Source organism: Maniola hyperantus, chromosome 8, assembly GCF_902806685.2.
Source record: "Maniola hyperantus chromosome 8, iAphHyp1.2, whole genome shotgun sequence".
Taxonomy (NCBI): Eukaryota; Metazoa; Arthropoda; class Insecta; order Lepidoptera; family Nymphalidae; genus Maniola; species Maniola hyperantus.
Window position 1 is genome coordinate 1569842 of NC_048543.1, and position 5747 is coordinate 1575588.

Here is a 5747-nt window from a genome sequence, read left to right on the forward strand (position 1 = left end):
TGTATATGAATTTGATCAACTATAGTCGAATTTTAATTTTTGGACGTTTTTATGAAAAATAAATAGTGCAGGGGGCAAAAAGATATCAATGGTATGAATGACCAACTAACTTGGTACAGTAGCTACGGGTAACTTTAAAACGTGTCAAACATTGTGAGTCAATAGTTCAATGGAATTAAAGGTGTATGCTGCTGTAAATTGTTTAATAACATCAAATAATTACTCAATAAAAAACATATTTATGTACATAAACCATATTCTAAAACCCTTTTTAAAAATAATATTATACCAATGTTACCCATATATATGTACTTATTTTATTTTAGTAGTTATTTACAAGTTTTATATTGCTTCTTTTTTACTCTGTTTGCGTAAACTCAATCTAAAATAAAGAAGCAAAAATTGGAACGTAGATCGAATTTCTTGTCACAAAAATAGATTCTTTGAAAATCGATATCGGATCGATATGACATCCCTAATGTCAAATAAATTGTTTGTTTTTAATTCGTTCTCTGTGGTTGTCGTTGTTCGGCTAAAGTACAGTGTGCCGAGTGGGAGTTCCACAAAATTATTAGAATGACTTCACTACTGCGTTAATCGAGCTAACCTCAAACGCATCGAGAATCGCGAGCAAGCGAGTGTGAGTTACCACCGAAGCTAACCAGCCCATACGCGTGTACTCACCGTGAATGGCGTTTATTATTTTTGTAATGTTGGCGTCGTGATATAAACCAACCAAATTTAGAATGAAATTTCTATGAAGTGATTGTATGGAAGCAGCTGTCTATTAAAATCTACTGTCTATGTTTATGTTTTGAAATCATCGTCTTTGTAGGTAGGTAGGTATAGTGTTTACGTCATCATTAGGTATTAAAAATTAAGACAATTTGATATTTTCATTATTTAAAAACCGGTCAAGTGCGAGTCGGACTCGCACACGAAGGCTTTCGCATCATCGTACAAGATATTTTAATAATTTTATGAGCAAAACTGTGAGTTAATACCAACAGCGCCATCTATATGTGATATAGAAAAATAACTATGTTTATAAACACATTTTAAAAATTCTTGTAGAGCCTAGAAAAGTAAATTAAAAGTAGTTTTGACTGCACAAGACTTTTTACTGTTCTCCTATAATATTAGTTTAATTAAGTGCCATGGTCACACAAAACTTAATTGAAAATCATCATCATCATCAACCCATAGCCGGCCCACTACTGAGTACGGTTCTTCTCACAGAATGAAAACTTGACAAGTACGGGTTTTCTTTCACCGTTAACGCAAGTGTTATAATATTATTATAATTCCTTAAAACGCACATAACTCCTAAAAGTAAGAGATGCGTGCGCGGGATTGAACCCCCGGATCCACGAACTAGGAGAGCAACATCTTCACCCTAAGCTATCACCGCTTAAATGAAAATAAATGTCTTTATTATTAGTTCTCACCCTACTCTCACTGTAAAAATCTATGTGACAACTTATCGAACGCGTTAGCGTCATGTTTACTCGATTTACTTCGCGAGTTGTCCAAATCTGTAACTCACACTCACATAATTATTGAATCGACCAATCACGTGCGCTCACGTTGTCACTTTCAAATGCGAGTCGGTAAACAATAGTCGGTCCCGAGGACGTAAAAAACTCGCACTCACTAATTATGTTTCCCCTTCTTGTCACTAGATGGCGCTGTTTCAATTCTATACAAATCGTAGTTAACTTTTACGCGATCGAATAGGTAGGAAATCTCCCACTATGCACACAGAACACTATTACTGCTGTTTAATTTTTTGTTTAATCACTATTTAATAATTAGACAAAGTGATCTAGGAATCTACAGACGCCTAGTTAGTTGTAGACATAGATAATACACATATTATGTTATGGAAAATCCATCATGTCGGTGTGGTAATTTGTTCCTTCCGGGAGTCTCCACTGCGACTTGGATCTTGGAATTCACCTGCACCAGTAGGTAAGTAATAAATAAATAACTATTTGGTTTATAAGAGTGTTAGGGCAGAGTGAACTAAAGTGAGGAAACTCTCGGCTTGATTCTGAATCGACGATATGTCAAATAATAGGTTAAGGTGACGTGAAAACGATAAAATCATGGAAAACAGGGCTACATTAGAGCTATATGCGTGATGTCGAAGCCTCGACGTTTTATTAGAAGTAACCTAACTGTCGTGAAATGTGGTTAGAACACCTTTTGAGAATATTACGGAGAACTCTCAAGCGTACAGGTTTCCTCACGATATTTTCCTTCACATTTAATTGCTTAAAACGCACATAACTAACAGTTGAGTTGTGTCTTTGTTTGTGTTGATAGTGTGAGTCGTTGTATCTTATCATTATTCACTTAATTAACTGATTAAAAACAATTAACTGATCAAAGAAGAATTGCAAATGCTTTTGAAATTATCTAATATTATAAATATATGATTTGACAGATTTCACATGAACATGTCATTTGCATGGAGTGTTTTGGTTCATCACAAAAAGCTCTCCGAGCCGGGCTAGCACCTGCTGCTTTATTTGGACAGAGAGTGCGAGTTATGCATGTGGCATATCTCTACGTCCTCGCACAGCCTTCAGACTCTGAGGAAAGAAATATTATTCTGCGTTGGATTTCTGCACACTTGGTATGTATAATAATGAAAAGTACTACTTACCCATTAGACATCTGTATAGGCATACAGATGAAGTGGCATATGCAGATATGTTACCCGCTTAAATACCTGTATTTTACCAGTCATAGTAGGTACCTATACTATGTACATTCAATCTGTACTGTATGAACTATTATCTGTACATGTTGCAATGTTTAACATATAGTTATGTATTCTGTATGTGTTATTTCGATTTGTAACTAGTAATTACTTAATCATCATCATGATCAACCCATCACCGGCTCGCTACAGAGCATGGGTCTCCTTTCAGAAAGAGAAGGGCCATAGTCTCCCATGCTGGCCAAGTGGATTGATTGGCATACTTCACACATCTTTCAGGACAGTATAGTGAATGCATGCAGGTTTCCTCACGATGTTTTCCTTCACCTTTAAAGAAAGTGATATTTAATTGCTTAAAACACACATAACTTACACAAGTTAGAGGTGTGTACTATGTATACCTATCTTATCATCATTCAATTCACTTAATTAACTGATTAAAAGCAATGTTTAACATAGTAATGTATTATGTATAGGTGACGCCTCGCTGTGGCATGATGCCGCGTGCATCGCTGCGGGCTTAGGTGTTCCACGTGAGCGCGAGGCCTTCTACACGTCACGGCTAGACACGGTGCCTATATGTGTGCTACCAATGCCAGAGCGCAGCTAGCGGATACCCATAGTATGCGACAGGTCAAGATGGCAATCGGGGTATGAGGCTGGGGACGCTCCGCACAGCCGCACGTCACCCCGATTGTCATCTTGACCTGTCGCGTTCTATAGAATGCTGCCGCATCGTTGCCGTCGTAGGACGAAAGCGTCAAGCTTGTGCTACCTGAGTAGGTACCAGAGTAGTAGTGCGACAGGTGGGGTTTGAACCGGCGACCCTTCGGGTTTCAGTCCACACCTTTAACTGTTGAGCTATTGAGGCTTCTATAATATAGATTTCTTTAGAAATATATTTAATAAAGCGAAATATTTCAGTAAAACGTAAGTTAGCAGCGAATTAACAGTTTCGAAAATTCTAATTTTGGAGGTCGTTCTTCACTATATTTCTGCGGAATCCGGTGGTTTATAATTTTTTTTAATGTGTAATTAAATGTAATAAAACTATCCTAAAAATTAAGCTCTATTTTATTACTGGACAACTTATTTGGTAGCGATACTGAGTCCCATAGTCACTTGGGCAATGTCCTTTAAGGCTATGCTGACATACTCGTATACAGTTGGACTAGAATATTACGCAATCTTTTTTTTTATAATTTTTTAGTGTTTTACCTACACTTCAAGAAAATTACTAAATATTTTTAAATACATATCAAAAATTGCGTAACCGGCAGGAATCGAACCTGCATCTTCAGGGTTCGCGCCCGATGCCTTGACCAACTCGGCCACGGTTTCGCTTACCGCCAGTAATCGATAGTAGTGTGATACGTATGTTCTCTCAGTACTGAAGCGACTGTTTAATGCCATCTAGTAGCGACACTTTGCAGTTATCGAAACTACTTTCAAAGGCCCATATTACAATGAAGCTCTTTGAACGAGAAATTTTTGATATGTATTTAAAAATTATTTACGCAATCTTAATCAATAATCCCAGAAGGTAGTACTAAATAATTTGTAGGATCCAAACCAAGCCTGGTCTGTGTGACATAGCCGAAATGCAGCCGCTGTTGCAGCCCAAGTACAATCAGTGAGACAAAGCTTTCTCACAGCATTCTCATAGATTCTGCGTAGACTCTAGCCGGTTCCTCATGTTTGAGGTTCGTGATCTCTTAGCCTGGTCTTCCCTTTCTAAAGACAGGACCCGTCTTGTCTTTAGAAGTTTGTGCAGCATTGTAAAAAAACGCACCAGTTTCTTTCAGTTAGTGTGACCACCTTGCCTTCCATGTTTCCAAACGCGTGGACTACACAAATTTCAAACTCCTATTTCACCCCTTAGAGGTTGAATTTTCGAAAATCCTTTCTTATCGGATGCCTACGTCATAATAGCTATCTGCATGCCGAATTTCAGATCGATCCCTCCAGGAGTTGTGCGTTGATAGATCAGTCAGTCGTAAGTCACCTTTTCCTTTTATATACTTAGACTAGCTGATGCCCGCGACTTCGTCCGCGTGGATTTAGGTTTTTAAAAATCCTGTGGGAACTCTTTAATTTTCCAGGATAAAAAGTAGCCTATGTCACTCTGTAGGTTTTTAACAATACCCATTCAAAAAATCACGTCGATTCGTTGCTCCGTTACAACGTGATTGAAGGACAAACCAACAAACCAACAAACAAACACACTTTCACATTTATAATATGGGTACTGATAATAGATTTATTTGCATCGACAAAACATTGCAAAATCCGCGAGAAAGCATCGCGCGTTGTCGCTCTGACCGTGCTTGGACTCTACTATAATATGTGTGCTATGTCACGCAGGATTCTAGTCTAGGCAGAGATTTACGGGCGTCTACCCTGCGGCCGACTGACACGTCTCAGTTATATGCACTGGGAATTAATTAGATTTATTGCACGTTTGCTACGGGTTTCGAACAAAAAGAGCTTCTTGTTCACTTCTCTCACTAGAATTGCTTTCTGAAGCGGTGTTAAAGTCTTGATAAGAGTCACAAGTTGACGTACATGCGTACATGATCTCTTAATCCATCACTGGCCCTCTATAAACTGAGCTCGGAGGTTTAAGCCGTTGTCCACCACGCTGCCCAAGTACGGATGAGCAGACTTAATACACTGCGGCGAACGTTATGGAGAACTCTCAGGCGCACGGGTTTCCTCAAAATGCTTTCCTTCACCGTTAAAGCAATTAATTGATAGCTGCTTAGACCTAGGTGTGTGCTCAGGTTCGAACCCCCGACCCCTCGAGTAGGAAGTAGACGTCTTAACCAATAGGCTACCGTGCAATTAATAGTATTAGTAGGATAGGCAATACATTTCAATAACTAGCCCAATGAATTAGCTAGGTGTCGTAGAAGGAAATCTGAGGTCAACTGGTCGGTATCGGTCGACGCATCTTCGTTACTTGTACGAGACATGGATTTGTGCCGCTAATTAGAACAATACATTACAGTTCTTGGGT

At 38.6% G+C, this 5747-nt stretch overlaps 1 long non-coding RNA gene and 1 other non-coding gene across 2 annotated transcripts; one reads left to right on the forward strand and one right to left on the reverse strand.

The window, feature by feature from the left end:
• The first annotated feature begins 1766 nt into the window (after positions 1 to 1766).
• On the forward strand, positions 1767 to 3731 carry LOC138402644 (uncharacterized). Its single transcript, XR_011236999.1, has 3 exons — positions 1767 to 1971; positions 2450 to 2641; positions 3205 to 3731. It is a non-coding gene; the product is annotated as an uncharacterized lncRNA (long non-coding RNA).
• Positions 3732 to 3996: 265 nt separating this feature from the next.
• On the reverse strand, positions 3997 to 4069 carry TRNAS-CGA (transfer RNA serine (anticodon CGA)). Its single transcript has one exon. It is a non-coding gene; the product is annotated as a tRNA-Ser (tRNA).
• Between the last annotated feature and the right edge of the window lie 1678 nt (positions 4070 to 5747).